The sequence below is a fragment of the Cebidichthys violaceus genome, unplaced genomic scaffold (genome assembly GCF_023349555.1).
Source record: "Cebidichthys violaceus isolate CVI_PGR_0920_01 unplaced genomic scaffold, fCebVio1.0.p SCAF_21, whole genome shotgun sequence".
Lineage (NCBI taxonomy): Eukaryota > Metazoa > Chordata > Actinopteri > Perciformes > Stichaeidae > Cebidichthys > Cebidichthys violaceus.
This window is the reverse complement of record NW_027176384.1, coordinates 606,977-630,255: the sequence shown is the minus strand read 5'-3', so window position 1 is coordinate 630,255 and position 23,279 is coordinate 606,977.

Here is a 23,279-nt window from a genome sequence, read left to right as displayed (position 1 = left end):
TCGAATAGGGATCCAGCAATTAGGCAACTATTTTGATTGTTACAGAATCCTTTTAGTAATTTTCTAAGTGATGATGCCAACATTTTCTGGTTCCAGCTTCTCAGACTTGCTTTTCTTTGTATATGAGGGTGTAATGAATATCTTTGGGTTTTGAAACAAGACATTTAAATGCGTCTCCTTGGGCTGCGAGAAATTATGGGCATTTCTCACCATTTTCTGGCTGATTATAGACCGACCGGTTAGTCGAGAAAATCTTCAAGAGATTGGCTGATAATAAAAATATGATTTATTACAACTGCAGCTGTTGCCATTTCCCGCCCCTGTATTATTTGTTTCGTAAAAAAATTGTTTTGCTGCTGTAATTGTGTCTCTGTACCCGTTTGCCATTGCTAAACCTCTAATATTATTTCAGCAACTGGTTGCAAACACTGCACCCTTGAATTATATCATAATGCCAGACTTGCATCTCTTTTATGGGAGACTTGTGTGCTCTGAACGCTGGGTTGTATTTTCCTATTTCTCTTGTAAGTGAGGCAACAGAAAATGTGAGTTTCATGATGGCCACATCTGTAACCTCTGTCCTCCTCCTCTGCTCCTTTCTCTAGTAGAGAGGGCGCTCCTCACCTGGCAATAGCGTTGGCGCTAACATAGAAACATGGCCAACAACACTCAATGAGTTCATCAGGGAGCAGGGACCTCCTGCTGGCTTTAACGGCAGTCTGACCTTCAGCCGACACCACCCCCTGTTAACCCCTCAATTAACCTCCACGTCAGCCCCCCTGCTGGGAGAGCAACGAGGATGAGCCACACCCCCCCCCCCCCCCCCCCCTTCTATTCTATCTTTATTTCCTTTTGTCATTTTCTGCCTGGATACACCCTGGCCCCGGGAAATTACCATCTTATTTCACTAATGCGTTGGCGAAAATATCACTGTCCAGAAAAGGTCTGTAATCACACAGTTGTACTTTTTTCTTTCACTTTCTTGCATGTTCACCGAGAATGCGGAGGGCTGGAAATATTAAAAACTCCAGGTAGAGTGTGCAATGACCTTTTCACAAAGTTGTCCACCTTTCCCCTCCTCTAATCAATCCCCCTCTGATCGCTCACTGTGTGCTGGATTGTAATGTCACAATTAGGACGGCTCCATTGTTTCTGTTTGCCGTCTGGGGAGAAATTCAGCACTTCTCTGATCTCAAGGTCATTTCTCTTGCAATATTAAATAAATTAGAGCATGGCGGTGGCCACGTCCTCTGACTAGCCGCGTATTAATCCATCCATCCATCCGCTCTTCCTGCTCAATTGGGTGGAATGCAACTCTTTCACTCAGAAAATGAAAGTCTGCAGCCCTCGGCCATGAGAACAAATTACTGCTTTTGCTGTTGCTTTATATAAAGACAAAAAGCAGATGGGTGAATTAATGGTGTTTCGTTTCCTTCATTTTTATATTGGAGGAAGATGATAACCATATTATAATAACATATAATATGACTAATTAGACAGGACAAGAGGGGGTGGCGGTAACGTGTGACACTTCTCTTTATTCTCCATCTGTTTTTTTTTCAGATGGAACATCAATGCATGTTTTTGTCAAATGGCAGAAAATGTAAATACCCCCCCATCCTCTATCAATCCATAGGATCCATAATATCCATCACTACCTAATGTATTATGGATATATGAATACTATTGTGTTGCGAGTCATTAAATACAATTATACTGATACAATCCCTTTCAGTGGCAATTCTTTTAATACTGAGCACATCAGAAAATGACACACATTATGGCATATGTCATAAGAGAGTGTAAACGCCATACTGTTTGTGATCGCTGCGTAGTAAATCAGTGAGGCAATAGATCTTTCGCAATCTATCCTTTTGCATTTATATTTGTAAAACCTAGAACCATGCAGTGCCCTTTTTTTGTTTTTTTGTTTGAGCACTCCCAACATGGGCAGCTACCCCAACGCACTCACCATGTCCTTTTTTTTTTTTTCCCTCTCTCCAGCTCCAGCTTGTGTCAAAGTTTGAAAAGACTTGACCTCGCTGTTTAGACTTGTGGCACCACATTAAAATAAAATGAGACGATCTTTCAGAGGGCTGTGCAAAAAAAAAAAAGAAGAGAGTTCAAGTAATGTCACTTTCAATTAATCTCCTCAGGTAGTGGCCCCATTAGCCCTCTCACACAAGGCCCAGTTTACAATGCAAATAGGGTCATTACCTGAGGACTCTAATTGAGTTTGACAAGAGACCGAAGAAGTCTGCCTTCTCACACCACGTGATATTTGTTTACTTGTTATTTCTCCAGCACAAATTATTGACGTGGTTGCCAACAGGAAATGTGCATGAAGATTGCATCAGCAGTGAGTGAGAATGATTTTATTTTTTCAGTCAATAGGAAGTGCTTTTGTATACTTTTTTATACATAAAAAACTCAAATTCAACATTCAGAAATTGCATCAGTCTCAGAGCAGATTCTCGGCAATGAAATGTAAATGATTTCCAAGCGAAACATTTGTATTCTTTGTTCCTCTCTCTTCTTAGAGTGACAATGTGTGATCGTACTCACACCTTAAATATTTAAAGACCCCCTTTTGCTAAAGCTTTGCTGTGGTACATGGGCCTCTGACTGCTTCTAATCTCCTTGTTACCTGGAGGCGTCGCCGTGGCGGTGCAAAGATAACGTGGCAGTTAGCGAGATCACGAGACTGGAGCTTGAAAAACCCCGTGGATGGGGCACGGTGAGGTTCAAAGTTTCTGCCACGCGTCGTGCCCCGTGCAGACGGCGCTGACAACATCTGCCTGAGAGAACGCAGGAATCAGACAGAAATGAAAGGAGAGAAGGAGACGCTGAGATGTCTTCAAATCGTTTCCTTTCTTCCTTGTCGGGGCTGAAAAACAACCCCTCCTTCCTCACATCCCTCCTCTTCAGATGTTGTGGCATCTTAAACTGTACAGGCAAGTGGAATATTTCTGTTTGTGCTCAGGGAGGGTTTCGCTTCACGGGTGCCTGCACAGGTTTTCAGAGAAAATAACAGAAGCCGGGGTCTTGGACCTGTAAATAAGACATCAACTGAAAGTTGCACACTTTCAACTTTTCTATTTTCCTTCCTGCCCCTGCGTCTGAAAGGCAATAGACCGTGGGAGAGGCAAATTGAGAGGGACGTGCGGACCAGGGATGCCTGTTTATTTGCTTGTACATGCTCCTTGAGCTATAAATTAGATGTCACCATTGTTACATGTCATTTGCTGATGTGGATGTGTTGCGGTCTCCCAAGCAGCACTTTTGATTGTTTGTTCTTAACATCACTTAAATGAACCCGGTCTCCGCTAGCCTGCAGTCATCTGGATCTCGTGGATGATTGGCAGGTTGTTTAGGAGGCCTGCTTGTTCGTTTATAGTTTATCTGAGCGTTTACAACCATGTACAGAGGGGGATATGTTCATAAGCAAATGCTTGATTTTTCTTTACAAAAAAAAACCACCCAAATGTGTGCTTTCAAAATAAAGATGTCTTTTGCAATTTGGGTTTCAATCAGTAGTTTTCTTTGCAGTGTTCTTGGATTTTCCAGTACAAGTGAAACAGTCCATGATGCAAACTCAATGTCTTTTTCATATATTAGAAGGTTTATGTTCTTTTGAGTGACCTTTTTGTGTTTGAGACCATATTTATTTTTCACAGCATCCACCCAAAATGCTTTAAATTGAGCATAAACATGAGCACAAAACCGAAAAACTCCTCCCTCACGGGGGTTTGAGAAAGGGATGTTTACAGAGCCGAGATGCGTGTTTGTATGTTTGTCTCCTCCTAACTCGACTCAAGCAGGCCACCACACACACACACACACACACACACACACACACACACACACACACACACACACACACACACACACACACACACACACACACACACACACACACACACTCTTATCGAGGGAGGGAGAGAGCATCTAGTAGCTTACCTCCCTCCATGCAGAAAGAAAACACGGATCAAGGTCTTAATAACACCAGCCATTGTGGCAAATATATAGGACTCAACTTTCCGCTTGAAGCAACCTCTTCACATTGAGTTAACATGACTGACAGGCAAAGCCTCTCACACACATACATGCACACACACAAATGCTGGCTCTGATATGCTTTGTAACAACAGGCAAAAACACAAGATGAAACAAACATGTTCACATGAGTGTTTTTTCCATATTCTGCCTGGGCAAAGTCAAAGCTGTTGTGTCTCCTTTTTCCTTTGACAAGTAAACAAACCCAGTCTTAATTGTTTGTTAGATCTGTTAAATTGTTTTCCTGCTGTCTCCGCTAAACAGTGACTCTCCTCAGCAGACAACAATAGAGCAGAGAGAACCCCCCCATACTACCAGATGCTTTGCCTCAAGGTGTTTATTTGCCTGTCAGGCGTCCTTAATTGTTTCATCTGCTACAAATCAACGCATCTCCTGTTGCGTCTTTGTTTACATGCCGCCCAGCAACAAATTGCCGCGGTGACAGTTTGTTTGTGACGATGTGTAGTGTGCAGTGCAGATAAAAAAAATAAAAAATTAAAAAAGGTAGGCACACGCCACAGGGAATTTGATATGCGGGCAAAGTTTACAGGTGTGCATCGGCAACACCTGCTCGCATTCCTCATCCGGAAAAGCACTTCATAAAGTGGAAATTAACATGTATGTGATACAGGGGTGCATTGTCAGTGTAAATGCTGCACTGTTTCGTGCATGTAGGCTTATTTTGTGTTTCCTGATGAAGTTCTAAAGGGTTGGTTCATTTAAATTACAATTATTAAATATTTTTTAATTTCCCTCGAGTGCTATCTTACCAAGCATATAGATGTGGTTTCATTTGCCCAGGTTTTGAGAAATCTGTCTTTAACTGTATAATTTCTGTATCCATCCCAACACAATAAAGGTGACTGGCATTTAGTTTGCGGTGCTTACATAACTGACAATTTTATATAAAAAAAAAAAGATTAAATTTTTTTTTTAGAGAACCAGTGTCCTCATTTCTTCCTTAAAACTGTTTTCATAGGGACTATTTCTTGAGTGTAAAGTAGTTCCAGATAATCTTTAGTTAGCAGGACATTGATTATGGACAAGTTGCTGTTTAATAGTTTTTAAATGGGTGCCTGCAGAAATTGTCAGGGTTTAGTGAGCCTTCAAGTTTTATTTTGTAACCTAACGGATGCAGTGAAAGTACAAGCTGTGGTGCAGTTATAAACATGAACACAATTAATTGGAGTATAATATGCTTTACTGATTTTAGAATTCTATGATTATATACTTTGAATACACAGAAGGCATCTGTTATTGTGAAAGTGAATGGGAGTGGGTTAACTGGGAGGTAAAAGTCATTTTCTTGGAATGTTTAGTGGTGCATCTGGTGCGAGCGAGGCTGATTGTTAAGGTGGAAGGTGTCAGTGTGATTTATCCTGTTTTCTCAAGCTTCGTTGTCTGCCAGATGATAATTGACATTGTTGGCATACTTAATTAGAACATGGCTGTTGTGCAGTCGTACTCTGTGTATAATGTGCATAATATGACTTTGAAAACACAAACATTTAAACCAGCTTTGGTTTACAGATGGTGGTGTATCTGGGAGTATGCACTGTTACATATTTCATCTAGTGTATTGAGACAGATATGAATAGTTCATTGGCACTTATTAATACTGTATGTTTGCTCTTCTTAAACAGAAAAGTCCTGGGGAGCCTTCTAAACAAGCCAGCTCGCTGTATATTTGAAGCCATCTGAAAGCAGTCATAGGTGCCTCTTTGAGATAGAGAGAGCAAGAGAGGTACAGAACAAGTGAGGAGGAGGATGCGTCAGATTGGAGATGTCACATCTCATATGTTGCAAGGTGATGAAATGCAGATATCTGCCCTTAAAGAATATGTGCCCTGCGGACATGTGTGGGATTTATGTGTCTTTCTTCCCTTTTCTTCCACCCCAATCTTCAAAATTCAATCGCGGTGCAACAAAAGACGGTTTGAAATATTCTCATCCCCCGAAAGAATATTCAGGACGATTGAGCTTGCAGGTTAAAAATGTATATGCAAATGCAGGCTACATTAGAGCATGCACAGGTTGTTAATAAATTAACACGTGGCAGAAATAATTCAGTTTAGCGTGATAATTCTTGGGTGCGAGCTGTCAGCTGTCGCATTGTTCCGGATAGAAAGTGACGCTGAGATGGCAACACGAGCAGTGAACTGTGATGTTTTAGTGTACCTTGCTCTTCAGTCTTAGCACTCTTGACACAATAACTGCCTTTTGCGCGCCTGACTTGCTTTTTTTTTTTTTGTCATTTTGGGAGAACAAAAGGTTTAATTAAGGATGCCTTTCAAAGAGAGGTTGACACACACACACACACACACACACACACACACACACACACACACACACACACACACACACACACACACACACGTACATATCGTCTCAGAAGGGGTTTGTGTTCATGAGAATACTTTTTCTTTGGAGCCAAACCTACTAACACACTTTCCGTGTTACAAGATGCATCTTAACCCCGACTTCAATATCTTTTTTGACACGTTTAACTTCTATCACACCTTCAAAAACATTTCTAACCACTATTCAAAAGTGGTGCAGTTGGGAAGAAAAGTTTGAGATGGCAAACGCTACGTTTCTGCTCTGGTTGCTGTGGTTGCTAAGCCGCTGATTGTAGGAGGGCATCTTTGACGTTCCAGGCGGGGATGCTGTATGACGAGTGCACTTCCTCCTTTTGCCTCATCCCAAAGATTTGCATAGCAGGAACCCAGGGAGCTGACACTCTGTTTATGTAGCTCAAGGTGCAGGGGATATGTGAGGTGTCAAGTGACTCACAGTCAAGTTTTTAATAAGTGCCATTTGTTCAATCTGCTGTTTAAACACTCCCGTCGCCTCTCAATATCCTTAAAGACTGTATGCCCTGCTATCTTTTAATTAAGTCTCGGGCTAATGTGCCACTTAATTGACTAATCTGAGAGATTTTGTTTTCTCTAATTTACTTGAAAAACCATTGGCAGCTAAGCTTTTTAATATTGGCGTGATGAGCGTGGATACTTAGTGGATGCCTCAGAAGTGAGTGCAGGGGAAGAGAGAGTACTTGAAGGGGAGAGAAACAAAGTAGCGTTAACTCCTTCTAATTCCTATTAGGTTTGACAGCCGGCTGATAGCTAACTGGGCCATCGTGTCATTCTTGTTTGCATTTGTGTTTTGCACAGGTACGCTTGCAGATCGCCTCAGTAGAACTTCAATTTGCATAAAGTTTCTGATTGCACGTAGTTGTGTGAAGTTTGCCGGTTGAACTTAGTTTATATTAGCAGTTCCACGCATCACTACCATGGGGGGAAAATGTCTTCCGCGGCTGGTTATGAGGAGGGAAACAGAGGCCTATTCTCTGCTACAGCCTGCTGAAACAAAAGGCTAATTCAACAGTACATTTTTCCAGCAGCTTCGCCAAATGCTCGCAAAGGAACATTCAGCAGCAGCATCAGATTCCATTCACTTTTCCAATTAGGTGTGTGTGTGTGTGTGTATGTACACGTGTGTTTGTACTTGAATCGTTTGACAGCTGATATTCAGATAGGGCCAAAGTGTCACAGTTTTCCCTTTTTACTTCCCCAAATGCAAACTTTTTCCTCTAATTTCATTCTTAAAGATCTGATTTCTGTTGTGCTTCTTGATTATGCTCTCTGAGGTTAGCTTAGTGGCTAGTGAGGATGTGAATTGACACAGGTCACATTCCCGGCAACTGAAATATCAAAGTGTGTCTAAGCAACACACTGAATCCCCTACCTGCTGACACGCGTGTGCGTTAGCAGTCGCTCGGCCTAATGCTACAAGCAAACCGTCAAAATCAATGATGAAAGGCTGCAGCCAGTCGCAGTCAGATTGTCATGCCGACAGAAGCAGTCGGCCCAGGAGATGGCTCAAGGAGGTAAGGGCAAGGCCAGGCCTGGTGTCATGTCACCACATTCAGGGCCTGTGATCAAATGGAAAAGCAGCGTCAGGGCAGGGTGATAGGACAGCACAGTGAAAGGCCAGTAAACAATGAGTCACCCTGCTAGCTAGCAAGGGAGGGGAGGGTAAGGAAGGAAGGGGAGGAAGGCAGGGCCTTGAGAGTCTGCAGTCACAGACAATCAGGCCTCTGTCAGAAAGTCCCGGCAGACATGAGATTTAACTGTGTTGCTGATAGACACTCACTCACACACACACACACATACAAACATTTACAATTAAACCTACAAATGGAAACACAATTGCATGTAGTACAACACAATATCCACAAACAGTCCTTTACCATATTCATGCACGCATCATATGCCAACAATACAACACAAGCACATACACACACACACCAAAATCCAATAAATAATTAAATCTCCAGTGGCTGCCCTCACAACTACAGTGATACATTAATTGGGCAAAATTAGCATGAATTAAAGCCAATAAGTGTAACATGTAATTTATTACTTATCAAGCGTAGTTTAGCAGAAGAAGGCTCCGATTTCCCACAAGATTGCTTTAACAGCTATAATGCATTTCTTAATTTACTCTGTGGAAAATCAATTTTTTTCAGAGTTCATTAGGCACCAATATGTTACAATGCTGCTCCCCTGAGCACCCAGCTACAAAAAAAAAAAAAAAATTATGCAAATGGTTGCCAGTGCATCTGTATGTAAATAGCAGCCAAGGCCGCAGTCAATTCTCCATGGGAAGCTTTGTTAGCGGGCCCTTTGTTTCTAAGCCCCAACCTTGTTCATGATAGTGGAATCTGGAAATTAGGGAATGGCTCCAGGTGAAAGCAAACATCCACTCTCTTCCCCTCTTTCACTGTACCTGAGATTGATTCTTGTATATTTTCACCAAACTTTGTCCCACAAAATCGTGCCAGTCTTGCCAGTCTCCCTTTTTGAAGTGTATACGTTTCTGTGTTTTTAGCTTGTTTGTAGAGTATAACATTACATTACAGTCATTTAGCAGAGGCTTTTATCCAAAGCGACTTACAATAAGTGCATTCAACATTGGTAATCAAAAGAACTACTAGTCACCAGAAGTCATAAGTACATTTCCTTTTCCAAACAAGCATCTAAGAGCATGAAGCAGAGCATAACTCAGAGCCAAAGTACAGTGCAGAAACAAGAAAAACAGTTAGTGCTATAAGTAGTACGAATACAATAAGTGCAACAAGCTAGTATGAAAACAATAAGCGCTAAGTGGAAAGCTCAGGGTAGCACTTCCTGAAGAGGTGGGTTTTCAGCCTGCGCCGAAAGATGGGCAGCGACTCCGCTGTCCTGACGTCAGTGGGAAGTTCATTCCACCACTGTGGGGCCAGGACAGAAAACAGCCGTGACCGGGTCGATCGGCCACCAGGACCTCTGAGCGACGGGGCAACCAATCGCCCCGAGGCAGCAGAGCGAAGTGGTCGGGCGGGGGTGTAAGGCTTGACCATTGCCTGGAGATAGGAAGGAGCTGTTCCTTTCACTGCCCTGTAGGCTAGCACCAGAGTCTTAAACTGGATGCGAGCTCTTACAGGTAGCCAGTGTAGAGAACGGAGAAAGGAAGTTGTGTGGGAGAACTTGGGGCGATTGAACACCAGGCGAGCTGCGGCTTTCTGGACAAGCTCCAGAGGTCTTATGGCCGACGCCGGGGCTCCGGCGAGTAGAGAGTTGCAGTAGTCCAGGCGGGAGATGACAAGAGCCTGGATGAGAACCTGCGCCGTCTCGTCAGTCAGGAAGGGACGAATCCTCCTGATGTTGTAGAGCAGGAATCTGCAGGAGCGTGTAACGGATGAAATGTTTGCCGAGAATGACAGTTGGTCATCCAGGGTCACACCCAGGTTCCTCGCAGTCCGAGTTGGCGCCACCACGGTATCATCAATGGTGATGGACAGGTCCCGGTGTGGGCAACCCTTCCCCGGGAGGAACAGTAGCTCAGTTTTGTCTAGGTTGAGCTTGAGGTGGTGTGTCGTCATCCACTTCAAGATGTCAGCCAAACACGCAGCGATGCGCGTCTCCACTTGGGTGTCACCGGGGGGAAATGACAAGACCAGCTGGGTGTCATCGGCATAACAATGGTAGGAGAAGTCATGCGAGCGAATAACAGAACCCAGAGATGTTGTGTAGAGCGAGAAGAGAAGGGGGCCCAGGACTGACCCTTGCGGAACCCCCGTAGTCAGCATGCGTGGTTCCGACACGCATGCTGCCTCACCCGTTACACATGATGCCTCACCCGTTAGAATTGTATAATCAAAGCGTGTTGTGATGGCGTTTCCAGGCTGGGAGAGCGGAGATCAGAGTCCTCTGCCGTGCTTCCACCGTGGGACCATACCGTGCCTCGAACTGCAGACAATCTATAAAATGGGGCGCTCGTGTTATAAAACAGTCATGGAAGCCACAACATAATTCCGCCAAGCTCTCAGTTGATCATCGGTTTACACTCAACTATGCAGTTTTCCATCCCCAAGGTATTAGGCTTGTGTCCCCACATGGTACTCAGGCTCACAGTCCAGCTGAATGTCTCAGTAGAGGCCATTAGCAACACAATATTGTTGCAAATACATCCAGTCCACAAAATGACCTGATGGTTTTGGACATTGTGGGTGGGTTACATGTGTAAATAGACATAATTTCAAGCTGTGCAATCACTGTGATTTGTTAGACCCAAGACCATTTGTGTGTACAGTACTACAGTACTAATTTTGTAGTTCCTGAGAGCTGAGTTATGAGTTCTTTTATGCTTCATAAACTGTAACGTAATTATACATCAGAGTATAAAAAGAGTGTCGCTACTTTATCAGTTAACTGCTCAGGTGACAACAAATGTTAAAGTTGGTCTGTGTATTTTGCCACAAGACCTTCATCAGAGAGGGTCAAATAAAGCCCATACTTTATACACTACATACACCATATAGACGCATTTAGTTGTTATCTGACGTTTACTTCTTTCTTGTGACATTCTGTTGTGAACTTTTATTTTGAAATGTCTGTGTGGAAAGCAGAACATTTTGATGTCTCAGCAGGAAATGCGCAGGTGTTATTGATAACATTAACAAGGTTGCGTGCCGGTGTTGTGCATGCTGGCCCACTACAGCAAATTGGCTTGATGTCCGGATCAACAACATCTGCCGTAAAGATAAGCGCAAGAGAAGAGGAAGAAAAAAAGGCCTATTAGAGAATTGATTTAGAGTAAGCTATTTTGGACTAACATTCATACATCATGTAGGCTTTGCTTTTGCCCTTTCTGTGATATCCCATGGATGTACAACATGCTGACCAAAAAGTGAAAACTCTACCAACAAGTAAGTCACAACAACTTTGTCAACATGCAGTTGTCAATCAAATGAAATGCTGATGTCTCCAGGGCTGTCTGGGAATATGTACATGTTGGTATTCTGCGAGTTACCAGGGGCCTGTTGTTCGAAAGTAGAATAAAGACATCCAGGATAAGTGGGAAAGCCAGGTTAGACAAAGTCTCATAAGTTCATCCTGGCTTAATTGGTTGTTCGAATGCCGAGCCAGGCTGAGGAGGGGCGGCTTTGTCAAGCCGGGTCTAACTAATTCGAGTAAGTGCGCGGCCACGGCTTTCTTCAGTAGACCACAGAGATTGATCACAGATTCACTGATGAACGACAGGTGTGGACACTTTCCTCCAATGAACAGCGGATCTGAATGCTGACGTAAGGTGACACACCTCTCATAAAATGAAGCACCGCTGCTGTCTTGAAGTTTGAAGACGGACTGATTAAATGAGTAGTGTAATTAATTGCAAGTACCTTTGCAAGTGCAGCCATTTCTAATTACTGTAATGACTGCAATAAAATCAGATTTGAGCTGGCAAACAATATGAAGGGTGTTTATTTACAATGACGAACACACGAATAGGCCACAATTATGAAAAAGAACTATTGTAATAGGCTAACTTTATTTATTTTTTTAATTTGATCAAGTTTTGTTTTATTTCTTTTTTTAAAATACTAATTTAGCCTACGTGTTGTTTGTTTAAAAACGAGGCCAATGCGTAGCCTTCATCAGAACATGGAATGACTGTATAAAACACATTCATTTCTGATCAGCGCAGCCGCTGACTCCAAAGATAAGACAACCGAATCAACTAAGCTTGGCATTTAGCCTGGTCTGGAGCAGGCTAGCTGCAGAGAATAAATCACCATGGTAACTTGACCAGGATAAAGTTATCCAGCTTTCGAACAACCAGCTGCAGGCTAAATTCAGCCAGGATAACCAACATATCCCGGCTTAATCCCTTATTTAGGTTTCGAACAACAGGCCCCTGGTGTCACTTTGTATTTACTTGATTGGTAAACATGACAACACAAAAAGCATATAACAGGCCAGCATTAACTGCGTTATCATGCTTCGTGTTGTGTGAAAAAAACTCCTTCACCGCTGTCATCTTTCCTGTTGTGGAGGGAAAATGAGCCAGTCTGGGAATGATTTGCCATTGTTTTGTTGTAATTTTGTCTGTGCGTCACCAGGATCCTGTAAGTTAGTCTGCTCCATCATGTCATGTGTTTCACTTGGCTACAAGCCAGACTTCATTGTGTTGCTCCGTTCTAGGTGTCTGTTTTTATGCAATCTGCTTCCTCTCTCTGTTTATCTTGGTTTGACCTTATTTGTCGATCATATTCTCATGTAGTGTGTTCTTAAGAATCCCCCCCCCCCCCCCCCCCAACACACACACACACACACACACACACACACACACACACACACACACACACACATTTTCTCCAACTCATAGAGACATGTACTCGTTGTCTCCCTTGCTGTCTGTAAAACCTGCTGCAACCAAAGCACTGCTTCACCTGCTTGGCTTGGACTCTCTCCATGAAGTAATCCCAGAAAAGCCCAAAGGCCATGTCGACCATATGGCACTACATAGTCTGATTGGTTGTACTACATAGCGTACATTGATGATGGTGACTTGAACAGGAACTAATTAGTACAGTCTCTGGAAACTCCATTTCATTAAAATGTGAGTTAATTGAGTTAGAAGTGTTGGAATATGTGATAGCAAGAGTAGAATATTACAATTTTGTGTGATCCTGCTGCTGTGATTACACCCATTTAATGCGCTACATGGTGGTATTTAATAAAAAATGTTGGATTAAATGTTGCAGTATAAGAAATGCTCAAATTGACAGGAATTCTTTATTTTGTGTTTTTTATTGTACACGTTTGTTTGTCTGCAGTGGACTTCTGAAGCAATCTGCTGCTGTTTAAGTTTATCATTTGCCACGCCTTAATACACATTTCTGTAATTAGGTTTCACCTCAGTTCACTGTATGGCAGTGGTATCTAAGCCACTTCTGGCGTACAGACGCAGGCTACAGTACATGTCCTGGCTCATGTTATTCTCTATTGGCTGTTCTCCCGGGTCACACTTTAATGGCATGCAGGAAAATGTGACAGGAACACACACACATACACAGTTGAGCATTTTCTGTCTGAACTTCTAAAAGCGACTGCCACCGGACACAGAGCGAAACTCTGAGAGTCAGCAAATATTACAATGACAGCGTGACTCACTTTCTTTTATAACCACATGATTGGTTGTTCCAGTGTGTGCACAGAGAACGTATGATTGAGAAAACATCTTTTTTTTTTTTATGCAAGCCTAAATTATCTTACTTAAATTGCATACATTCAATTGTATGTTTACAATTAATTTACAAGATTGTAGTATTAACATCGGATTCATGTTTCAGATAAGTTGATGGATAACACTTACTCTAAATCCTGTATCTTTTTCTACTCCTATCCTAAAGATTAGCTTCACGAATATAGGATTTAATACAGGGCTGTTGTTTTGGATTGCATTTAATTGTACTTGTACCCCTAATATACTGGTAAGCTAAAAATAGAATCTTCTTAGTTTATTGAGATACCTGCCAGGTTTCATCTTGTGCAGGAAGGAAATGTTAGGAGCCTCTTATACAACTTTACTATAGCATACTGGACTGTATACAGAACACAACAGAGAAAGATACCGTGCACTGAGACAAAACACAAGAGTAAAAACCCAATATATTTTTTTACGCCTGACTCCTCATTATTACTGCTGTTCTTCCCACGTCGCTGAAACCAGAGATGAGTCGCTGTCCCACTTTGCATCCCAAAAGGCCTGTGTCGCATCATACACAATTTACCATGCGATGTGTGCCATGTTTGTTTTCTCGAGTGTTTGTATATCATAACTCCTTGCTTGAATTAGAGGCATCCACCGCCGTTCCCTCTGGGGAAACATCAAGCGTTAAAATGCCATTCCCCGGCATGCTTGTTTGAGTAATTTACGCTCAAACGAATGTCATTCCTCGTCTCCAGGTGATCCTTTCTGCCACGCCGACACCGCTTTTGATAGCTCCACCTAAGAGATTTGCCCAAATGTGTCTGCTTTTTCCCCAAAGTGGTTCCCAGAGTTTCCGCTCTGGGCTTGTTTACCAGTAAATGTTTTTTTGTGATTCCCCTAAGCAACATGAGACTTGGTGTTTTCTGTTTCCTTTTTTATAATTTATTTTTGTTACAACGAACGCAGCATTTGTTATTTAGTCCCCCCCCACTCTTTGCTCTCCAAAATGGCTGGAAAGGCTGTCGGTAAACAAAGTCTAGTTCTCATTAACCTCTGATTCCCTCTGAGAAATCCACAAACAAGTTGAGTGTCGAACAACCTCAAACAAACCGTACATACACAGGCACATTTTGCACGCACACACACACACACACACACACACACACACACACACACACACACACACACACACACACACACACACACACACACACACACACACACACACTCATGTCCTGAAGAACAATATGGAAATATTCGTCCTTTCTCCCTTCCCATGCTTAGCCCTGGTGCTCTAGCCGTCTGTTTTGCCTAATTGCTTTAACACTAGCCTGGCATGCTAATTGCACTGGGCCCCCTGTCACCACATCATTTACATGGCCTGCTTGATTTGAAATTTAATCTGCTTGAAGGGTTTGTGTTTCATGCTCACTTTAAATCCTAATGCTCTGTGGGATAGAAAGCAGTTTGCATTATTGAGACTGTAAAATAAATCCTTGTATATTTGTTTGGCACCACATTTTTATAATGTATATATTTTTTTATTATATTTGACCATAGCTGAGGTTTTTCTGATTTTCAGATAGTTCCAGTTGCGGAACTTCCTCTGTTGCAAAACAAAACTTTGTAATGCCACTTCAGTTTCGCTCGGTGATTAAATCAAAGAGGAAAATTGATGAGACGGTGGGCAGTGCCGGGTCTGGATGCTGGGCAGAGGAAACTGGTGGATGAGGTGGGAGCGCACGGTGTGTTGGCTGGCCTTTTGACTGCAGATGGCCTTTTTGATGTGGAGCTGAAAGAGAGTTAGACAGACCGACACAGAGAGGGCCTATACAGTGTAGTGAGCTCACATAGCGCTATTCAATCAAAGGCCAAAAGCTATTTCAATTTCTTAGAGGTTGGGGCCCATCCCCGTTCTACACCCATACAGTGTTTCCTCTACTTGTCCTCCACCCAACTTCAGCGTTTCTTCTGGAACTGGACTGTGTGATGACACCTTGGTAGTCTTGATATTCAGTTGCTTCGTGGTCATCATCAGTGAATCTTGACTTCGGGAAATAAGCAGAGTAGCAAGTGGAGTCGTAAGCAAAAACAAGCAGAAACTCTGAAAATGTCCCCCTCTCATCAGAACCAAAGCGAAATAAAGACGTTTTTGAGATCAGCTTCAGATTTCAATTGTTTTCTGGAAGGAAAAAAAAAAGTGCCGTCAACTGGAGTATAGAGCAACACAGAGGACAGGGGTTGGCGCTCGCACTGTATGCTGAGATGCTCGGTGGGGTAGTGCGAGGTCAGTGGGTACAAGAGTGGTAAATGCAATACGGCAACAGGGAAGCTCTGCCCCCGCTACGCCACTCTAAATATTTGCCCTTTCTCCAGCCTGGGCTCCTGTCCCAGCCATGATTAGGCTCGCTCGTGGTGCTTTTTATTGGTGTAATTTTTGGAGATCCGGCCCGTGTTTCCAACTGTCGCCTTTTTATAAGGCGAGCACGACTTTACAGTGACCGTGCATCCAACTGTCGCCTTTTTATAAGGCGAGCACGACTTTACAGTGACCGTGCTGACCTCTCTGAGAACAGTGGAGCTCTCAAGGAGACCTGACAACTACAGCAAATTCAAAGTAACGCTCATTATCCTCAGTGAGGAAAACAGGCTACTGAACATTCTCTCACACACACACACACACACACACACACACACACACACACACACACACACACACACACACACACACACACACACACACACGCGCTGTGGGGCGCACAGGGAGGGTAATTTATGAGAAGACGGAGCTACAGATGAACTGGATTGTGCTATTGCGCTTTTTTGAGAAATTAAAGGCTTTTTTTTTCTGTGGCTTATTTTATTTCTTTTTCCCCCCATACAAGTTCAACCAAACAGAGAGAATACAGTCAATATTAAGTCAATTATAAATATTTATAATCTACACATTTTAAAAATCCTGTCAATCACAAAGATGTGGGGGATAAGCTCACAGCAGCTGGTTGGTCCGGATGTGATTTGCATGCAACATAAAGCCTCAGCTTGCCATCCCCGTTTTGTTTTTGACTTTGCATGCCTGCTTGTTCTCAGCGCAGATTAAATATAGAAGTTTTGTTCTCGTTGAGGAAAGATGTTTTTTTCCCCCCCTCCACTCTCACTCTCTCTCCCACACACACACACACACACGCTGGCACACACAGAGGCAGTATTGACGCCTGATGCTGATGGCGATTCATTATTGAAAAGGAAATCGTCTCGATATGACTGGAGTTTGTTATGGGGAGCTTTGTTCCCGTCATCTATATTGCAGGGCATCTTTGTCAGTCAGCACTGTCAGATCTGTTTCTTCTCTCTGTGTTTGTGCGTGGAGTCGAGAAAGAGTCTCTGTAGTGTTTGTCAGTGTTACTGTCCTAATAACTATCCGCCTTGTTTTCAGTTGATGGAAAACTGAGACACAGTACTTTTCAGTTTAGCCCCGCAGTTGGTCTCTGATAACACGTGCTCAGTGTGTCTCCGCTCTGACAAAGCAAGCTTTTGAGTCACGAGAACTCTCTCAAAGGAGCTCATTTTTCTGCTCTCCTGTCATTATCCTATTTTCCTTGTCCGGTTCAGACAGATAATTACCCTGTCTGGCTGTGGTCACACCTGTGACCAAATGCGTCCAGTCACAAAAGCTTGCATTTACTCTCATGGTAGGGAATCCTGATGTCACCCGGTTGGTATTCCTGATCACATTTCAGTTAAAGGACTCTGTCCTTCTATCATACCCTTGCTGTTGACACGCATGCATCTACAAAAAATATGGTGGGAAATTGCTTTCTCGCTCATTCGTTATTCTCTGCATTAATAAACATTCCGTACAGTGGGCACTCTATAGTCAGCGGTAATTTTACATTTTGGACACTTATGACTGCATGGGGACAAATGCATAAAGTTTTTCATTTGACTGTATGGAAATGCACTAGTGGCATTTTAAAGCATATGATAAACAAATAAATAAAAATCCTTGAATCACTTAGGCCTAATTTGACATGGAACTTTTCTGTAGTGTGGTTGATTTCTCATCTCCTTTTGAGATGTAATGTTTTTCTTACTGTCTCTGTTGTATTGGATACAGCAACCCACTAAAAGGATCACAATACTTTGCATCGTCTCTGTGTCAAAGAAAAACAAAGAAAATAACAACTGGCTGTTAATTTCCTGAAATTTGTAAAACCATCTCCCAAAGTCACATTCGTGCTCTCATCAACAAGCCTCTGATTGTCGCTTTAGCTTAGCATCCACTTGATTTCATGATTTATTCAAGTTAGGACACGTCTCTGCACGCATATGTCTGTGTTTGCGCGCAAGTTTGTGCATGCGTGCCTGTATGGGTGTGCGAACCAGCAAAGTGTTCCTTTTAAGAGTGCTTGTTGTGTGGCATTCTCTCTTGATTTCATGCTTTGCTGATGAAAAATTAGGCCCTGGCGTATATCTCCATGAAGAGGTGGTGGAGGAGGAGGAGGAGGAGGAGGCATGCTGATGGTTGCTGTTATTGCCTCAGGACACTCTGCCCGACAACAAGAAAACTAGAGCGATGAGGAGGGAGGGAGGCTGTGTCACTGGCTGCTAATGCACTCTAAACAAGATGATGAGACGCATGGAATCCCCAACGCGACGCCAAGGAGCCTCAGAAAAGAATCTCTCTCTCTCTCTCTCTCTCTCTCTCTCTCTCTCTCTCTCTCTCTCTCTCTCTCTCTCTCTCTCTCTCTCTCTCTCTCTCTTCTCTTTCTCTTTTTTTTTTTTTTTTCTCTCCGCATTGTTGTAAAGTGCAGTTATGAGTCTGGCATTCTAAAACATTTTAAATGTACTCTGCCTTTTTTGTGGTGCTTTTGAATGGCATATAGAAGTGTTGAGGAGCTCATTTGCATTTTTTGTCTTGTTTTATTTATTTTTTTATTTATTTTTTTTGCCTGTCTGTTGCCCAATGAAGCTCTGAGGATAAAGTGCTTAAAGAACTGCAGGCACTTCACTTGAGTTGTTTGGTTGTTCAAAGATACGCCACAGTACACCGCTAGTTGAAATGCAGCTCAGCCCACTGTCAGACGTGTGAGGAGCATTTTGAGACGAAGGGGGAAAAAAGAAGTTATAATCCCTCTGTGTTATGTAAGTAGAATCAGAGCCTTGTGTATTGTCGGGTGCCTGCGTTCACCATGTCACAAGGATGTCACAAACGATTGCAAAAACTTTATTTGACATGTTATAATTTCAAAGAAATTTATTTTTTCAGAGGTATCCTCTATTGTTGTTTGATGGTCTATATTGCATAGACCACCTTTAGCAGCATTGATGAGTTTCAACACTTTTTTAATTTTTTTTTATTAGTGACGAAAGACCTGATGCAGAGGCCCACTTCCAAAACATAGAGTTCCTTAGAGAAAGATCTTTTAGAGTATTTGAACTGGACCTCAGCGTCATGTGGGAGTCTTTGTCCTCCCTGTGGGAACAGTAACTTCCCAGTCGCTGTGATGACTGTGGTCATGGAAGAATCCACTATACACAAGGACTGAATTCCCATCTATGTGTAAGTGTGTGCGTGTGTCTGCATTGATGTGCGTGTGTCCTGGAAAGTAGAAAAAAAAATCCCATATACCCTATAGTGGAGCTTCACCAGCCAGTGGCCCCTGTTCTTAGCCTCTAGCATTATGTAACAATGTGGTTTTTTCCAAACATGTGATTTGTCCTGGAGAAACTATATGAATCCTCTACTGTGGTATTTAATTTGTCCTGTAGGTCTTCTGTGGTTCTATTTTTTTTTTTTTGTCACACTATTTCACATACTGAGATTTGGATACAGAAGTGTTTCCCACAGATTGTCATCTTTGTCTCGTTTATTAGTTTTACAAGATTTAAATCTAGTCTCTGAAAAAGAGATAAACGGTGTACATTCATTTAGCAGACTGCAATATATATTGGACATCCATCCCATTATTTGGGCTGGATTGTCTTTCCATTCTAAAAAGATGCTTCATTGGCACATTGATTTCTGGCTGTTGTAGGTCACTTATATGCTTTCAGCATTTGGAAGAATTAAATCACAATTGTATGAAAACTGCATCAGCAAGAACACCCAGCTTTGTGCATCCTGTTACCAGAAATGCTGAATTTGAGCTCGCATAATGAGCATTTTCAGTAGCACAACAAGCACTTGGTGATAAAGTGCAGAGCCACTCTACGGTATTATTGGCATACAGTATAAGTCAGCAGTTCACTCAGTTGAGTTAAAAAGTTCTGCGGTTCCTCACTGAGATTGGCGGTGGACAAGGTCTTTCCCGGATTAAAGGGGAAAACAAGTTTGCCCATCTAAACGACAAGAAGGAAAAGGAGAGGGGAAAAAGAGCAGAGAGTGTGCAGAAGGGAGAACGGCGGGGTCTAGATGTAAAATTGTCCACAACACCTGGGGCCACTCAACGCAATGACGCACGCAAAGAGAGCGCTGGATGTGGGGACTGGCAAACAGCAGCCACATCTGGACCAGTTTGCCATTAAGGAGATGCTTGATTGAGTTGACTGCTTTTAATGCATTGGGCTTGATGTAGTTTATGACAAGAGTGGTCAAGGCTATGTTTACAGCATCTATTCTTTACTTCTCAGTGTACAAGTAAAAAAAAAAAAAAAAAAAAAAAAGGATTCCAAAGGCAGCAAAGAAAGAAATGGAGAGCGGGAGAGAGATGGCATCAGATATACTGTAAATGTATCAATAGGTCATCTCCTTTCTTTTTTTTCTCACTCCAGAATCCTGTAATTGAAGTGAGAGCAAGTCTAGGATCTGAGATTAGCAATCTTAAGTGTCCGTCCGAGCCCTGCGCTTTCTATCTGCAGCAATCACTGAAACTCTAATATTCTATTTCCAGTAAGTAATCACCGAGGAAGTTAGGGGAATCTAACTCATTCCAGCCCATCTGAGTCCACAGATAAATCAATATTCACAGACCGAGCCTAATATTTGGTGTGGAATAAGACTTTTTTTTTTTGTATGATTTCATAAGCAAATGGTGCTGGAAAGGACTTTTGAGGATGGAAGGGGAAAGACATTTGAACCTCAAAGGCACAGTCAAACCACTGTGAGCCAAGTCTTAATTACAATGACCTTACAAGAGGGCAGTAGCCTAAAGCCACGCATCCAGGCTAACCAAGCACCCCCACCAGTGCACAATACACCCCCCGCCGCCATCAGACCTGATAAATGAGTTCTTTTCCTTGATTGCTGCATCAGGGCCGAGAGCGGGAAACGGGCAGAGAGGAGAGGGAGGGAGGGAGGGAGGGAGGGAGAGAGGAAGGTAAGAGTGAAAGGAGGAAAACTGGGGAGAAAGTGAACCGGAAGTGGAGAACAGTGCCGCTCCGATAAACTGCAGGAGTGATAGAGATTGGTCCCACAACTCTGCGTGCAAAGGGCCCCGATTGTAGTATGAATTTAGTATCTGTCTTGTCTTTGAGATTTGACTTTGTGCGTTGTTTTTCTCCTGTTTTTTATGTTGGTTCATGGGTTGCTATTTTATTTTATTTTTGTCAGACCAATGGACAATAGACTCATTAACCGGTCATTGTGCACATGATGAATAAATGCTCCAACTTCTCAAGACCCAAGCCAAGCTTCTGTGTGATGTTGCCACCTGCTGATTAAAGTGAAGGGGGTTAGCTGGGTGTCCACCGGCTAACCCCCTTCAGGTGTGCTGACCTTTTTTAAGGTGGACCAGCTGTTCTCCTTTTAAGTGACAAGCAGCTTCTCACTATTCTGTTCAATTTTTATTTTAACTGTTTAACTGATGGTATTAATCTGTCAAAATTCTTAATGACGGTTAATTATTAACATCCCTAGTACTTGTACATGTAATGTACATTTGTACGTTGAATATTGACCCTAAAACAAGTAATTATCTAAGGTTTGCATTTCTAAGGTCAAGGATGTCTGTGAGGCCAGTAGCAGCTTCGTTGTCCAAATGCTGGAGGTTAGTATAATAGCAGGGGAATAAAGCAAAGTCCCCCCCCCCCCCTCACTGAAATATCGCCTTAAGCTGGAAGAGGTTGTCCATGTACTTTTGAGAACATCTCAAATCCCATTGGTCAGCCTGAAGATGACATGATCATCAAGCTACAAAAGTATGTGTCGCTAACTGAAAAGTTGTAAGAGAGACACAGTTTTGACTTGACATGAATAATATGTAGAATCAGCCTTCGTTACTGTCATGAGGTGGCTCATGGCCTGATGGAAGGTTTGTAAGCGGATCCTCAAAGTGTCCAGCCGATGCGCGGTCAAAGCTCTGTGAATTTCATTCACATACACTGTAACTTATTGTTTTTTTACCAGGGGCTGATTTACTCGCTTTGCGAGTCAAGCATACTGTACACACACATGCACACACACATTGACAGACTCCCAACATTTGCAATTTGCATTCCACACTCTTTCCATCTCTCTCTATTTCTAAGAGTCACCGGCTGCCACGAGTTGAACTTGGTTTTTGATTAAGTGTTTGTAGGTAGCGCCTCGGGCCCCGTCTCTCATAGATAAGAAGCAGTAATCCTGGTGTGTGTGTGTGTGTGTGTGTGTGTGTGTGTGTGTGTGTTATTGTATGTTTTCTGGAGGATTCTGTGGCTGTCTCCCATGGAACCAAGAAACTGTTTAAAATTCAAGAATTTAATTTTGCTATATTCTCCCAGCTGAAAAGGAAGAGTCATTAACTTCCTGTCCCCGCTTTTATTTTTTGTATGAGGTTTTAAATTAGCCCCTTCTCTCTTTAAGTCGATTACATGTCAGATTTCTAATGACAAAACAAATCAGAATTTAGCACGAGCACTTAATCTCATTCATCATCTCTATTCAAGATCAAAACATCTGATGAGTAGAATATTTTTTCCTTTTCTCTGAAGAGATCCCTTTTCCCAAAAACCTCCTTTTAGGAAGTGTTCCCACGTTTGACAGCATGCCAGTCTTAACAAATGGGAAATTCTGAGTTCCCTTTAATAGATCTATATTCATTTTCAAATGAGTTGATTAGCCAGCACAATGTCATTGGATTCAGGGGCCCATTACACATTTATGATGGTAAATTACTGAACATTTACAATCCAAATGAAATTTCATGAGGAGGGGATATTGAAAAAATGGAGGGAGAAAGACACTTTGCGTTCATCCCTGTGGCCTTGCTTCATTGCATCTCTCTTCCTCTCCCTCCCTCCCTCTCTCTCGTTCTCTGTCTCCCACACTCTCTCTTACCCATGTCTCTTGCGCTCTCCCGTCACTCTTGTCTGTTTCTTTCTCACATATCACATCAGTGCCCCCTGTGGTCCAACTGGGCATCACATGAGGGTCCGTAGCTGTGTTCACTCACACAGCTCGGTCGCTGACATTTAAGGAAGTTTGTTGTTTTAATGCTGCCATTCGAATACTATTTGCTTATCTACAGGTACATTTGCAGGTAAACATTCAGTGATTGTGTTTTTTTTCCTAAATATGTGGAGATGCAGACAGAGTGCAGCGAAAGGATGGATGTCTGGTGCTGAGGAGGGCTTTTTCCCCCTCAGTCTTCGGTGTAGTGTTACATGTAGGTTCAAACGTCCTATAGATCCCTGAGCAAACACCTCTCCTCTCCAATCAGTGCTCAGCGCTGTGCAGCCCTGTCACTGCTGCGTCCACATCAATA